Genomic DNA, 17,645 nt, shown 5'->3' with positions numbered 1-17,645 from the left:
TATGCTCAACAATTTTCCCCGTCCCATCTTGGTTGAGTAGAAAAATGTCTCTTTTAACTCCACTCTGAGTCCTATTTTAATGCAATAAATAAAATTAAATGCACACAGCAGCTTTACATTTTTTTATTTATCCAAAGCTTTTAGATTTTAATTTGTCATGTTAGTAGGAAGATAAAACCTGCAATATTCACCATCTCTGTAAGAGCAACACATTCTGTCTTTCTTACATTTCTCAAAGGTCAGGTGAAACATCTGAATGAAGCCTTAAATTTCAGTATTTAAATACAAGATATGCATCCAAATTACACAGAATAGAAAAGCACTGCCTATGGTTCACATTCAACAAGCTTTTCTTTTCCATTGGCAGTTTGCTCCTTGGCACAATAGGAAGGCTTGCAGTAATCTGTATCAGCTAACAATAGGAAAGGCAGCTTTCTGGGCACAGCTCAGCTTGAGCTTTCCATTGGCTCCTCAGTGCAGAGAAGTAGGTGAGATGAGTGTAAGCCAACGGCAGTCCTCTGCCAAATAAACCAGCATTTTATCTTAAACCACATTCAAATAAATGCTGATCACAGACTACAATTCTCTTGCCTAAAACCTAACAATTGTGATCCATATTTCAACTACCTATTCAATTAATAACTGCGATCTTGAACAAACATTTGAATGTACATTTCCATGCCATATGGATTATATGCAGAAACACATACAGCCACCTTTATATCCATTTATAAATGCAGGTTGTAAGCTTGAATTTTTGTATTTTTTATAATGGACAGTTATTATGACAGCAGTACAAATCAGTACTATATAATATGTTTTTTTTTCTGTCTGTTTTTTATTTTATTTTATTTTATTATATAATATTTATAGTATTGTTGTTGTTTTTGCTATGTTTATATTTTATATAATAAAATGGATACAAATGATAAAATAAAATAAAAATATTTTATTATTACATTTTAGATTCTATATCTATTTTATTATCTAATTTATATCTCTCTACTTATTATTTATTAATTATTATTATTATTTGCATTAGGGCCCAGAAAGCTGAATCCTTATATGGTACTTTTAAATTTCCATTTTTTTTCTACATGTGCATATATATATATATATCCATACAAGTAGAAATCTATATAAATCTTAATGCACTAATTAGGAAATGGAATCCATGAGATAAAAGCCATGGCAACCTAACAGAGTTAGCAACCGTAACCATGGGGGTGGAACTTATTGTATTAAATACATGTTTAAATTATTTCTATTCATTATGATTTTATGTTCTTCTGTCTTATTGTTATACTTTCCTTTTTTATTTGCATTACATCACTTGCTCACCAATTGATCCTCTGCAGTGAATGGGTGCTAGAGCTGTATAGTTGACATTTGAGGCTTAATACTATAGAAAAGCACTAAAAGTTTTACAGTTAGAGTGTTTTCAGTTTATTTTCATATAAAAATACGTCATGCAGTTGCATCAAATAATGGTATAAACATCATTCAATGTAAATTGTGATATTCGTAATTAATAATCGCAATTACAATGTCAAGGGAATCTTCAACAATGATGATTTTTGTCATAATCTTGCACCCCTAATGGGTCCAGTCAGAATAATAAGAGTCCAAGCAGTTGATAAAAAATTCACAATAATTCAAACAAAAACAGTCCATCAGTTAGTGTCTTATGAAGCAACCTAAATTTTTCCACTTCAAATCATTGCTTCCAGCTGAAAAATGAGTCTTCAATCCATAATATTGCTTTCTCCAGTGTAAAAGTAATCTTGTCTGAATTTTTTTAAATTGTAATTATTATTAAATCATTCAAATATGTGTTCAAAGGTGCTTCTATTTTGGCTATTACACAGTGGCCTAAAACATGGTTCATCAAATTAGAATTTAGAACTGGAAGTTAGAACCATCTCCCCAGCTTACATGTGATGAGAAGATGCTGTAATGCAATTTGATGCACTTTGTGTTTCCTTCTAGCAGCTCTGGCACCAGGCAGATGCAGCGGACACATTCTGTAACCTCTCTCCCAGATCACTGATGACAGCGTCCCCAAGGCAGACACATGCTTACGGTCACCAGCCACTGCCGCATTGGAAAGCAGCAAGTAGTTCATCAGTAGTAGTTCATTCAAGTGTTATCAGGCTCTCGGATTATTACTAGTGCAAAACCATTGCCGATGCTTTGCCAATGAAAATGGTTCCAATAGTCCAGTCAAAGATAATCAACTGCAGATGGCCTGGAAGCAATACAGTAGTGTTTCATTTCTTAATTAATCAGTGTTTTGAATAAATCAGTTGAGTAATTGATTCAATGACTCACACATAAAGACTTTTTGCATGCCTGAACGAATCAGTGTTTTGAAAGAACTGCTTGTGTAAAAGATTCCGTGTCTCATTTCATAAAGCCACTAACAGTTCTGATCATTGAACAAAACATTACATAGAAAATAATCAAATCAAAGATAAACACAATTTACTTTGGTAATTATTTCAGCTTTGCAAATTCTTTTTATTTACATGTTGTCTTACATATATATTTCACAGAAAGTTATAGTGTAATTCATAGTACAATTCCAAGAATATTTTTAAAGTAAATGGCGTGCATTGTCATAAATGTAATAATTATTATACATTATTATACACTCATTATTAATGATTAAATCAATATTTTCTTCATCATATATGGTAACTTAATTGACCAAATAACAGGTTTTTATTTCCACTTTATTTTTTCTGTGTAATCCACAGTTTTTTTTATATTTGCAGCTGAACTCTAAAGGCAAACTCTGTCCTCCCAAATAAAATAAAATAATAATAAAAAATCCCCAAGGGACTCATATGCTGGCACTACACTGCTGTGCTCTGTCATAACCCAGGGATATTGATCTTTACTTGTGCTGTCATCATAGTCTGCACTGCCATGTTCTCTGATCCCCCTGCTGGAATGAATCCCGGCCCTCTTGACCCTCACAATGTCTTCTCTCAAAGGGCTCCTCTGGGGTTTATGCGGGCGGCCGGTGTGCCACAGGAAGATTACCCCAGGGATGGAACATTTTGTTTGCTGTTGGTGTCTAAAGGAGAGACAGCCACTAATTAATTGGGGTCTCCTGAGGCAAGGTTTGCAGCATTAGATAAACCTTGGGGTTTAACTGGCAGGGGTCAGGAAAGCCTGACCTCCTTTAAGTTACATGTGCATGTGTGAATCAAAGAAGGCCACAAAAACATCCCAGCTCTGAGCTCATGAGACTCGATTTCAGGGTCAGAGATTTAAAATGAATGGTGTGTTTGCTGTAAACATCATTTGTTCAGTATTTCAGCTGGCACACACAAAGCAAGGAAGTAAGACAAAGTGGCATCTATATTGAAGAGCAATGACAGCACAGAGAAGCAGATAGAAAGTGGGAAAAAGTGCAGATATTAAAAAAGTGCTGATCTGGTTGTAAGTGAGAAGACAGTGGACTTGCAAAAACTATACTCTATGTATATATGAATATGGTAATAATTCAGTAGGCTACTTTGGTAGCATTACAGTACTTTTTTGTAAGATATTTACACTTGTATAAATGTTTTTTTTTTTTTTTTGTGCACTGGGATACAAACATATATATATATATATATATATATATATATATATGACCAACCGCAAATATAGAAAAAGATAGTAAATAAATAATGTAAGTGGAAATAAAAGCTTATTTAAAGTATACTTTTTTGGTCATGAATATGGTTAAAACGAAAGAAAGAAAGTTTTCAAGTTTTCACAAGTTTTCACTTGTACCTTAAAATAGTTATTCACACATGTTTGAAAGCAATTAGGAGTTTTGTCTGTATGGAAGAAAGGAGAAAACATAGCTACATGGGTCAGAGTGTGTTGTTGTTTGTTTAGGTCCTGTCATTTTCTGCAGTATGTGTGTTGAGCAATCAATCATGAGCTGATCGCCCACACCTGTCATTCGTTCCCTTTATCTTATTTATTTCCAGCTGTCTACCCCTTGTTGTAAGTTGATCACTCCGTGTTGTGTGGATGTGTTATGTTCTGAGCGCTCATTCATGTGGTTTTTCCTGCTTGTTATCCTGTACTGTAGGATGAGGAGTTTGCAAGAAGCTTTCACTTGATTGACTCCGAGTCATTATCAGTTGGTCGTCCCACTTCCTTCTCCCCCTTGATGGTCTCCTCAGTCTGTGCGTCCACTGAGGTGTGTGTGGAGCTGCTCCTCAGAGGTGCAACTCATTCACCTTGTCAGTTATTCTGCATGTTTGTTCCTAAAGTTTTGTGATAATTTATTTATTATTTTTTTCATGTTTGGTCACTGCATTTGAGTCCTCCAATCTCATCTGAACCCTCACCATTCGATGCATGCAGTCCCTAACCCCAGTTTACCTGTGCCTGTTTACTTAAAATAATGAAACGTTGAGGATGTTCCTGTAATAACAGCCTAAATCAAAAACAATCGATAGAGAAATTTGACAGCTCTAAATAAAACAGACAGTTTTTTTCTGTTTGGATGAGAATGTGTTGTCATGCATCCTCAGTCAAGGTCAGCAGCGGATCACAGGCAGACTTGCTTGAGCTCTGCTTAAATCAAACCCCCTGTCCAATCTGACCAGACCTTTCCAGCGGGTGGTAAACATCACTCATCCCCATAGAAATGCAGGCCTTTCTCCCTCTGTTGTCAGTCAATATACGCTTTTCATCATCCTTGATGCATCAGAATTCTGCTTTAGCACTCAATTGCATGCACTCAGAGATGTCTGTTCATTGAGATGAATTCTATAAAAGAATGTTAGATTCAGGACCAATGATTACAATAATGATACAGTGTAATATACTTTAACTGCTACATGATAGAATCTAATACAGTCTTTTTTTACTTTAATGCTAATACTAAAAAGATTATTAAAACTGTTTATGTAAATAACACTCTTCTTTTTAATATTCTTTTGAACTTTCTATTCATCAAAACACACAAAAATGTATCCTGGTTGACACAAAAATATTAGGAAAGCAGAGATGTTTCCTGAACACCAAATCAGCATGTTAGAATGATTTCAGATTTCAAATCATGAGACTCTGAAGAGTGGAGTAATGACTCTGAAAATTCAGCTTTGCATCACAGGAGTAAATTACATATTAAAGTATTACTATCTTAGTTATTTTCAACTGTAAAAATATTTCATATAAATACAAATCAAATAGATGTAGCCTCAGTGAGCAGAAGAGTCTTCTTTCAAAGACATTTTTTGATTCCTGCCAACCCACGCTTCTGAAAGTTGCGTGACTAAAGAAAAATCTCTTTATTATTAACCATTTTATTGCTTTCATATGTGAAAAGAAAATGGTTTGGTTGAGTTAGCCTTGAAGCAACATCATGCAATAAAGACTTAAAGTCCTTTCTATAATATACATATTTTTTTAACGGTAAGGCCACTTCATGTTCACTTTAACAAACAGCGAGGCCAGAGTTAAGTGCGGTTAAATCCAACTCTCCACGACAACAAAACCACAAGTGGAGGATTTATCTGTTATGAAAGGAAAGTGTGTCCAGAAGTGTTTCTATATCAGAGCCTCACAGATTCTGTGGATTCTTTTATGCACAGACACTGTTTGCCCTTCTTTTAGGCATCCAGCACCTGCATTTTTTTAAGAGAGCACATTTCCCCATGAGCCGCGTTATTCTCTCTCTCCCCCGATCATTATAGAGCTCCTTTATGATTTTTCGCCGGAGAGCTATTTTGACTTTTCTAGGGGAAAAAAGCTCTCCTTTAGACCAAAGACATGGAAATGACCCTTCCAGGCATACGTGAACCAGTAAAGAGGCCTGGAGCTGCATTTAAAACTCAAAGCGATGAAGCCTTTGCCTTCACAATCGCTCCAGTCGCTCTCATGGCATCAGGTTAGCTCTCATCAGAGGTGGTAAACATTAACTCCTGCATGTTTGATGGCTTTTTAATATGGCCATCGATACACTAATACTATCAGTTCATGCTACCATCTAGCCAGAAGGATGAATAGTAACCCGCTGTCACATTGTATAATTTCCTCATTCCCCCTGATGGTCCCAGTGGACGTCTAGAGTAAAAGGCTGCCTGATTAGTGATTAACATGTTTACAGGGGAAAATGGGTCCAGGCAGCAATTCAACAAATGACGCCGACTTCTCCAAGACAAATGGTTTGACTGCTGATGTCTTTTTAACAATACGCTCTGTTTGCCGCCAGACTGCTCTCTCCGAGAGGAGGAGTAATGCATAAAATCATAAAAACTGACAAGTGTGCACTTTAATTTTAATGCCGTTGGCCACAGATGAATGCGTTCACAATCAGACAATATCAGGCGATACTGTTAGAAACTCATCGCGGGAGCCTAATGGCTCACTTGTCGTTGCAGCAGATGCTGAAACATGGTGGGCTGTACTCTGGTGATCAACATCGGAGGTTATTGATTTGAACACTACAGAAATCTCAGCACGCTTTTCATATAAATGTTAATGGTGAAGACAGACTTTTCAAATGGTTATTGATCATGTTACATATAATCACATTTTGTCAATTTTTTTAATGCTTAGGGTGGCTTATTTCTGCTTTCAAAAACAGCCTGGTGAAGTGCATACAAAGCAGATTCAAGACATGTCTCTTTTTTTAAATAAATGGTTTTATTAATATATTTTCCAATTTAATTGTAATTTTACAGATTTATAGCAAATTTTTATAATAGTTACTTTTTTAAAATGTTTATATATATATATAATATTCTCCATTATATTGTAATCTTAAATGTGCAATTTTCCAAGTTAGTTTTTTTTATATTTTTAAAATGTTGACTGTAATTGTGTAAAAGTTGTAATTTTGTTGTCGGATTTCGACATTGTTATTATTTTTTTCTTTTTTAAAGAAATAAATACTGCAATAAAATGAATAAAAAAAACTGCAGGCTTAAGTACATCAAGCTAAACTAAATGAAAATTAGAAATGTTGCGTATGTAACTATAATAAACCTGAGTGTAAAAATTTACTTTTTAATTAAAATGTACAGTATTGTTCAAAATAATAGCAGTACAATGTGACTAACCAGAATAATCAAGGTTTTTAGTATATTTTTTATTGCTACGTGGCAAACAAGTAACCAGTAGGTTCAGTAGATTGTCAGAAAACAAACAAGACCCAGCATTCATGATATGCACGCTCTTAAGGCTGTGCAATTGGGCAATTAGTTGAAAGGGGTGTGTTCAAAAAAATAGCAGTGTCTACCTTTGACTGTACAAACTCAAAACTATTTTGTACAAACATTTTTTTTTTCTGGGATTTAGCAATCCTGTGAATCACTAAACTAATATTTAGTTGTATGACCACAGTTTTTTAAAACTGCTTGACATCTGTGTGGCATGGAGTCAACCAACTTGTGGCACCTCTCAGCTGTTATTCCACTCCATGATTCTTTAACAACATTCCACAATTCATTCACATTTCTTGGTTTTGCTTCAGAAACAGCATTTTTGATATCACCCCACAAGTTCTCAATTGGATTAAGGTCTGGAGATTGGGCTGGCCACTCCATAATATTAATTTTGTTGGTTTGGAACCAAGACTTTGCCCGTTTACTAGTGTGTTTTGGGTCATTGTCTTGTTGAAACAACCATTTCAAGGGCATGTCCTCTTCAGCATAGGGCAACATGACCTCTTCAAGTATTTTAACATATGCAAACTGATCCATGATCCCTGGTATGCGATAAATAGGCCCAACACCATAGTAGGAGAAACATGCCCATATCATGATGCTTGCACCTCCATGCTTCACTGTCTTCACTGTGTACTGTGGCTTGAATTCAGAGTTTGGGGGTCGTCTCACAAACTGCCAGTGGCCCTTGGACCCAAAAAGAACAATTTTACTCTCATCAGTCCACAAAATGTTCCTCCATTTCTCTTTAGGCCAGTTGATGTGTTCTTTGGCAAATTGTAACCTCTTCTGCACATGCCTTTTTTTTTAACAGAGGGACTTTGCGGGGGATTCTTGAAAATAGATTAGCTTCACACAGACGTCTTCTAACTGTCACAGTACTTACAGGTAACTCCAGACTGTCTTTGATCATCCTGGAGGTGATCATTGGCTGAGCCTTTGCCATTCTGGTTATTCTTCTATCCATTTTGATGGTTGTCTTCCGTTTTCTTCCACGTCTCTCTGGTTTTGCTCTCCATTTTAAGGCATTGGAGATCATTTTAGCTGAACAGCCTATCATTTTTTGCACCTCTTTATAGGTTTTCCCCTCTCTAATCAACTTTTTAATCAAAGTACGGTGTTCTTCTGAACAATGTCTTGAACGACCCATTTTCCTCAGCTTTCAAATGCATGTTCAACAAGTGTTGGCTTCATCCTTAAATAGGGGCCACCTGATTCACACCTGTTTCTTCACAAAATTGATGACCTCAGTGATTGAATGCCACACTGCTATTTTTTTGAACACACCCCTTTCAACTAATTCAACTAATTGCCCAATTGCACAGCCTTAAGAGCGTGCATATCATGAATGCTGGGTCTCATTTGTTTTCTGAGAATCTACTGAACCTACTGGTAACTTGTTTGCCACGTAGCAATAAAAAAATATACGAAAAACCTTGATTATTCTGGTTAGTCACATTGTACTGCTATTATTTTGAACAATACTGTACATGAAACCAATGTAAATCTACATGTACAAAAAAAAAACTGTTTCTCTTTTAGAAAATGCTAAAAGAAAAAAAAAATCAAGATTTAAAAATAAAAGGCTGTTACCTAGAAACACAATCAGCACATATACAGTCTCCATGTCTACATAAAGCCTATGGTATTTTTATCATTTCACATGCTCTCATTGTGCAGAAAGGTGGTGGAAGTCAACTTCTTAACCTGGTTAGAAAAGGCAACCTGAAAGCACATCACCTCAATGAAACAAGTCCATAGCAACACCAACACACCGAGAAATGGTGAGATTTCGATGAGGGATTCAGTGGGAGAGAATATTTCGTTGTTGCAAATCTTTAGTCTAATGTTAACTTGACACAGCGCTGAAATTATATATATATATATATATATATATATATATATAAAAAGGATGTACGGCCCTTTCTTTGTCAAAGAATTAGCATAGCACAGTTACCAATTAGACATCAACACTATTATATTAAATGTACGTCATTGTAGGCTCTTGGATTCTAAGTGAAGATCTGGCATGAGACTGGAACCAGTGAATACGAAACGTGAGAGGTTGTCTGAGGGAACCTGCCCCATGGCCAGCTGTTCACGCATACGAGGAATTTGTTTTCATGACAGAAGCTTTCGCAGTGCAACAGAATGAAAGCGACAGAGCAAAAACAGATAATAAAAAGTTAAATTAAAAAAAGTAAATCATGAATAACATTTTTCAAATTTACAATAGTATGTGCAGGTATATTACAATAGACTGTTTTGTATGTTCAGGTATACAACTTGCAAATTTTTTTAAACTATTCATTAAAATGTATCTTTAATTAATAAGCTGATTGGGTTCCCAAAACTCATCAACATAATGGTCTAGTCAAAATAATTATCAGTCAACTAGAGGAGAAGATTATGAGTGAATTATTATATAATTTCAGTCTGTTCCTCACACAAAGCTATTGTAAGTCTTTAGCAGACTCGGATGAGAAAAACTAGTCATAAAGACTGCTTTTATGATAAAATGAGTCATTTTTTAATCACTGACAGCTTAAGACTCCTTTTATTATATAGTAACTGCTGTATATGGAAAAGAACAACCTGCACTAACTTTTGTGCTCCATGGCAAAAATTAGTCATGCATTTGAGTAAATGATGACAGAATTCGGGTGAACTGTCCCTTTAAGACACAGATGGATCTGGGTAAGATGTTTAAAATGCACTGCATTCTTCTCCGACGCTCTCAGCTCTTGCCTTTGCGGATTGGGTGGCCTATTGAAGTCTGCAAAACTGGGTTTTTAGTGGATACGGCTTTGACCGGCAGATGTGTGCGTGCGGAGGGTCTTCTGTTCTTACTTAAACCCCACTGATGTGACTGGGTATGCATGGGAACCGGAGTGCCTTGAGCTCAGAGCTTGGCTTGAGACAAATTCCGGGTGGAAAGAGGGGCAAATTCCCACTGAAACGCTACGGTCTTTGTGTTTGCCCCTGAAACGGCTCCAATTCACATTTAGTTTTTCCCATGCCACCATAAAACAGCTGCGCTGAGGGCAGGAGAGCAGTGGGGAGGCGAAACGCTGTCATTATGACAGCCAATAAAACGAGAAGAGGCAGGGAGAGGTTAATAGTGAGCATTCCTTTGCTCCTATCAGAGTTGTTATGTATTATTAAGGCAGAAGAATATATGTCATAAATCATTAGTGCGCGACGTGCCAGAGCACTTGGATGCACCACTACAGTGAGGCAGCCACACAATGCTTCCTGTGACACCTCCAGAGATCCTTTAACCGAGACAATGCGTTACAAGATGAATAGCTACACTGTGGGGCCTCAATACCACTCAGCTGTACTGTATTTTTCTAACCCCATCCCACCAGAGACACTCTCTGCGCCCCATGCTGCTAACCAGCGCTTCTCTGAAGTGATTACCAGTGGAATTTAATTAGCCCCATAATTAGACAAAGGAGGAGGTGATGGGAACAGATGAAACAAATGCCAGGTGAGCCCTTTGGCCCCCTGAGAGGCAGGTTTGGGAGCATGCAGGACCCGGGGAGCCAGCAACTGCCTTTAATTAGACGATAAAAGGTGCCCGCACTGGAGGTTACGATTCCTGTCCTTCACTAGCGCCCTGTTCCATTCCCTCATTAAAAAGTTTGGATACCTCGACAAGTCGACGTGAGCATGTGTGGCTGTGTTTAACAGGGACGGGAGATGATGATGTTGCCATAGGTTAGGTGGGAATCAAGGAGGAAGTTATAGTCTGGCGTGACCTACAAACAACCAAGCAGGGGAATGTTAAACATCAAGACTGGATCGTAATTATGTTTGCAAATATTTGACCTTTTTGTACTCTGAACATGCATGCAGCATGAATCATAACCATTCAGAAGTTTGAGCTCAGTAAGATTTTTTAAAATCTTTTTAAGTCATTAATCATTTTAATCAGGAAGAGTGCATTAAATTGATCAAAAGTAGCTGTAAAAGCAATTATGATGTTACAAAAGATTTCCATTTCAAATGAATGTATTGAACATTGATCATAATAAGAAATGTTTCTTGAGCATCAAATCATCATATTAGTAATGATTTCCAAAAGAAATGTGACACTGAAGATTGGAGGAATACATTGATTTTAATAATTATTTACATTTTTAATTCAAATTATTTAAATAGTTCACAACATTCGTGTTTTCTATATATTTGATCAAATAAATGTAGCCTTTGTGAGCAAAAGAGATGTCTTCAAAAATAATTAAGAAGCCCTACTGACCTTAAATCTTAATCATTTTGCTTCCAAAGATTTTCACTTCACCCTAAACAAATGTAATTGATTTTGAGCCACATGATATTTCCCTTTGAAGTATGAAAATAAGTTGACATTAAAGTTGTTCTGCAACACCGTTCTGCCTTTTTATGACTGATGTCATAGTACCAAAACAGTAGAACCAAAACAAATGTATTGGTTCAATTCCATCAACCGTCTATCAAATGACCTGTCAGAAGAAAATATGAGCCATGCCTTCAAATATCTTTCTTGTCTTCACATGAGAATCAAAGTTTGGTCCGGACACACAGTGGCAGATCAGCGATGACACCTGAGGACGAGCAATGAAGTGCATGCAGCTCTCCATCACAGCAGGCACTGGCACCAGCCCAGGGAGACAGCGGGTGACGTAACGCACGAGAATATTGATGTTCCCTCTATCCGTCTGTTTATCTCACTCATCCGGTTTGGTCTCACTGCCCATGTGGTAACACACCTGTTCAGACACATGCACGCACACTATGATCCACAAAAACAATCTGACCAAGATGCATTACGGATCTGTGATCCACCACTCGGTATGCTTGGGGGAGCAGCAGATATACATGCAGAAGCCAGGTTCCAGCGACTGGAGCAGACATAATTCATCTAACATGACACAGCCATCTGTGCTCTTCCATTCAGCCTTGCTAAGTGTGATGAGACTGAAGACTCCTGCTGGGCTCTCCTTCATACTGAAACCAAGCCATTAGTACCAGAAGAACACAGATCAGAGGAGAGTGCTGCTTCTCTGCTTTTTTAAAAGCACTGAGGTCCACAGATCCATTCAGAGAGCTGTAGAATCACTCCTGTTTGCACATTCATCTGATCCACTTGAACTCGGAGTGGAGATGTGTGCAGTATTTCAACATGGGGGAATTGTGGATTAATTAAAAAGGAATGAAAACTATGGTGGCTTTTTTATGAGATGTGGGCAGGCAATTGCATTAATGCAATGCTCTGTAGTATGTATAGATACAGTAGTTTAGGACATGGCTACGTCTATAGTTGCCATGGAGAAGTACTCTTTTAAAAAACATTGGACATAGAAAATCAGAATAAAGTTGTGGTTGAAACTGTATTTTTGTACCTTTTCTTTTAGTGAAATGTGGTGTGGACAGGCTCCAGGGTCATTTGATTCTATTCCATTATAGTATTTATTCATATTTTGAATTTGCTTATATATATATATATATATATATATATATATATATATATATATATAAGCAATATATATATAGGTGCCTGGGATCTTCTCCTTCCAGTAGAATATGTTAATTTTTACAACCTGGCCAGAAAGAAACTGAGAGCTTCAAAGTATTTTAACTCCAAAGATCAGGTTCTTGCACATCAGCGCTAACTGCAAATGATCCAAATTAAAGATTAAAAACAGCACAGGAGCATGGGATGTTAATTAAAAATGAATATAAACATTGATATTCTTAACTCACTTCAGAGTAAATGTAGTAAGCAGTAAGGAATCGCTAGCTCAGAATAGTCCAGCCTGTCTTCTCTTTCAGAGACCATACAAATTCACCAGTGCACAAATTCATTGCTCATATAGTGTTGTGCTCACCCAAGCGCAGTCTTTCAAGCCGGTGCTATCCTGAAAAATGCAATTCCAATTCTAGGTCCAATTCGGCATTTAACTAACACAGAATACGTTTTCCATCAGTTCTCTCGTGGCGTGTGACATGGACTGGAGACTGGGAGCTGTTTATAGGATTGGGAGGAGAATATAGGGTGGTTTCTGTGCATTCACAAATAACTCACCAGATCAGTCATTACGACTGTGTGTGTTTCCCAAGCTGCAGCTGTCAACATGCCTTATATATTCCCATGCTCCCATTTTTCAGAATCTGTTTTCCAAAACCACACATTTCACACTGATATATTGTTCCAAGATGAAAAAAAATGCGGCAAGTTAATGGATGGTTGGATGTAAGGGAGCTGCAGTCTTGTGTGTGTCAGTACAGTGTTGGCCCAGGGTCCTGCTGTGATCACCAGACCCCCCCCCCCGCTGTACACCCCAGAGCCTTTCTTTATAGTGACCGCCGCACCAGGCGTGATGTCTATCAATTTCTCCCTGTCCTTTATCACACCCCCACTGGACTGAAACACCTTCTGGAAAACCCATTTACAATAACAGAATAAAATCACTTCAGTCTGGCTACAGAATGCTCAACTTTACTGCATAGACAAAACTACTTCAAAACACCTCGTCTATGACAGAAAATCCTAATAAGAGCAGTGAGGAGAGACTGGCTAAAATGTGACGGGCTGAGTTTGACACCGAGAGATGTCAGCGGGGATCAGTTAAAACTGGATGAAGCTGGTCAGATTCGGGCAACAGATAATGAAAGAGTTTCTTTAGAGAGAGCCAACAGGGAGCTTATCACCGCACACTGTAGCTGCTGTAGGCAGAGCTTATTGAATTCAGAGAGGCATTGTGTTTAAAAGTGCATGGCCATATTCCCTAGATAGGGTGTAAGGAGCCTTTAACAAGCTAGTTTGCAGCCATATCTTTTCTTCGAGAGCTTTAAAAAGCACGGTGAAGGCGACACTGAAGTACAGTTATGTACACAATGTACATTGTTCAGCATCTTTCTGACACTGAAAGTTTAGGAGTGTCACGCAGTAAGAGATTTATTTTGACTGTGCGCTGAATTTCACAGAACTCTTACTTGAGAATAAACATTAATACTTTAATTATAACAGCATACAACATAAAAAAGGGAACCTACTGTAACATGTCAAGCAAATGTCTATTGTACCAAAAACTCATGTCATGTGATTTTTTCATTTGTGTGCCTTTTTTCTAACTGCTATGATGAGCTAAAATATATCTGTTGACTCCAATGAGGAGAAAATACATTTTAGTGAAACTTTTATGAATATAGACACAATTGATACAAAAAAAACAGGTTTATCTGATAGCTTTGAGTTGCCAGTGCTAAATATATAAGATTGACGTGTGACATTCCAACATTCCAAAATTATTCATATTTTAATATTTGTGATAATGTTTAATATTGTGAAATATTCTCACAATATTCTATATTTATTGTAAGTCTATTTAATGTTTTCTATTTTCTATTTCTCTGATGGAAAAGCTGAATTTTCAGCAGCCATTATGTCAGTCTTCAGTGCCACATGATCTTTCAGAAATCGTTCTGATATGTTGATTTGCTGCTCAAGAAATATTTGATTAATTATCAATGTTGAAAACAGTTGTGCTGCTTAATATTTTTGTGGAAACGGTTATTCCTTTTTCAGGAGTCTTGAATGGTTCCAAAAAAATAGCAATTATTTAAAATGGAAATATTTTACAATTTTATAAATATCTTTAATGTCGCTTTTGATCAATTGAATACATCCTTGCTGAAAGTACTAAATCATAACCGAGCCCAAACTCCTACACAGCAGTTTATATGATCAGCTGACCATCAGTTAGAGTCACATTGTGATAACTTGTGCCTTTGCATCATGGCCTTTAGGTGTGAGAAACCCTCTCTATTCTCTGGACCCATAACCAGCAAGCCTGTGCACCTGCGAGGAGAAGTTCACAAGATGACTTAGATGTTCATGTTTAACAGCTGCATCTTGATTTAGGTGGAAATGCTTAGAGGCATGTATAAATTGTGCACAGCGCGGTCCACGCCTGCTTGTGATGCAGATGTCTGAATGTAAGGAGTTATGGCACTATAGATTAGAGGTTGGGAACACAGGCTTTAAATCATCAATGTGTGATAGATGGTTGAGTTGTTTTCTGTGGATACTGTTGGCCTACTTCATCTGTCAGGCATCATGATGCATGGGCAGCATGAGTTCACAGGTCCATATCATTCATCAGAGATTTTTATGACTGAGTCCCACACTGTGTGTGTGTTTGATTGGGGACACTGAAAGAAGGACTCCATGTCACATTTGTCAATGCCCTTGTGGCTTAAAAGAGCAAGTCACATCATGGTGGGGAAAGAGGTAAATTAGTGTTTCAGAGATGTACTTTATGGTTTTAATACTGACCAAATCAAATGATTTTAAATTACTTCATGTTTCTCAACTACCTCAGGGGTCCTAGGACCAGGAACAGCTATTGTAGCAGAATCCTTATTTATTTTGCCCTTTGCTGAAAATTGTAACTAAAGCAAAATTTGTCATTGCACTGCCTGTCAAATATTTATTATAGATTTTGACCTTTTTGGCAGCTCTCTGGGTAAAATAACAGTTGGTGGTACAAGCTGCCGGCATCCAATCTGATGTAAAAAAGAAAATGAAATGACTAAAAGTCAGAGCGGCCAGTGAAAGAGTGTCAGGTATGATCTTTGCCTTAATTCATTCAATCTCTTAATTATATGCATAGTTATGAGGACATTGCATTGCTAACTGACAACACTTACTATGTAACTGTTTAAATTATTAAATAAAAAATGACTTATTTTGTAAGGATGCATTAAATTGATCAAAAGTGACCGTAAAGACATTTATGTTATAAAATTTCTATTGCCAATAGATGGTGCCCTGATTTAAATTATTACACAATCAAAAAGAGAATCATTAATGCTGAAGTCGCTTTATTGCATTTATTTATTGTCCAAAACCCCACTTTGCATATGAATTCCCATTACCACCGCATCCACATAAACAATCCTCTCATCTAAATAAATACTAATCATGTCCAAATCAGTAATATTTTTAATAACTGTAACTTGCTTGGTAAGCAAGTGTTATCTGAATAGTAAATTTTTTATGTAAGAAAAACAGAGCAAATCCAGCATTCTTTAAAATCTTCCACACATTTTTCACTCGCTGCCTGGCAGTCTCTGAGATGCTCAAGGGCACAGGTGGCCTCTCATCAGGACCCATCCATCAGAGAGCTGAGATGGATTGTTATGAGAGAAAGAGGAAGGCGCCTGATTCTACATCAAGCCTGAGTGAGCTTGATCCACTTGTGATCAATTACACCTCTCAGACACTGTAAAAACAAGTGCACCCCATGGTCTGTAGATGATGCTTAGGGACTAGAATGAAAATGCTCCTTTAAAGTTATGGGTGAGTCTGCTATGGCAGTCTGCAAGTTTTGTTGTAAAGTGCCTACATGGAACAGCAGAAACCTAGCGGTTTCCTCTGTAAGGACTATAGACAAAGCAGCAGCACCTGACTTTGAAACATGCAGTGCTTGTGTTTATTTAATGAAATCATAGCCTTTTGAAGTTTAATCATCACATAATGAAAATCTTGTCTTTCCGTTCCCAAATTTAAGGTCTCTTGAAATCAAAATGAAGACTTGTACCATTTACGTTTTATGGCTTTAAATTTGATACAACTTAATTTAAGACTTTTTAAGACTTTTAAGGACCATTGGAATAGTACGTTGTGGTCTTATATTGTTTCATCTCAATTTTTGATTCTGAAACTGTTCTTAGTTCAAGGAGTTGATGTACTAAAGTCAAGATCATTCAGACCAGTTGTTTGAATCAGAAAAAGAATGAATCATTCATGAATTGGACAACATTACTTCTAGAAATTTCATCAAAATGGAGAGGGCACGTATGTTTGTTGTAGCTGCACTGGAATGATTCTTTATCATGACAATTAACTGTTTGTTTTTTTGCTTGTCTATGTTCACTGTGAGTTTGCATAGTGTGAGGTGCGGCCATTTGAAAGTCAGTGGCTGGGTCCGAAATCGAATACTGTCTAATGTTAGGTAATTTTTTGAATAAGTAATTACTTCGCATTCGCAACTCTAGTATGTTCTATATAGTATAAGTGTGTAGTATCAATGTAATCTACTCTTTTATAAGGACTCTGAATTCGACACAAACTTATTTTGTCACAGAATGTTTTTTCTACTGTTTTTTTGCCTACTAAGTAGGGAAGATTTAGAATGCAGCCACTTCTCTCACTAGTAAAGAATCAGAAAACCTGGATTGGAGCTAAAGTGGAGTAACTGCGGAATGATTTCAACAGTCGCTCTGTTCCACTTAAAGGGGTCATATGATGCGGTTTAAATTTTTCCTTTCTCTCTGGAGTGTTACAAGCTCTTGGTGCATAAAGAAGATCTGTAAAGTTGCAAAGACTGAAGTCTCAAATCCAAAGAGATATTCTTTATAAAAGTTACAACTCAACCATGCCCTTCTAAAACGCCTCATTTAAACACACCA

Source organism: Carassius gibelio, chromosome A15, assembly GCF_023724105.1.
Source record: "Carassius gibelio isolate Cgi1373 ecotype wild population from Czech Republic chromosome A15, carGib1.2-hapl.c, whole genome shotgun sequence".
Taxonomy (NCBI): domain Eukaryota; kingdom Metazoa; phylum Chordata; class Actinopteri; order Cypriniformes; family Cyprinidae; genus Carassius; species Carassius gibelio.
Note: the sequence above shows the minus strand (reverse complement) of the source record.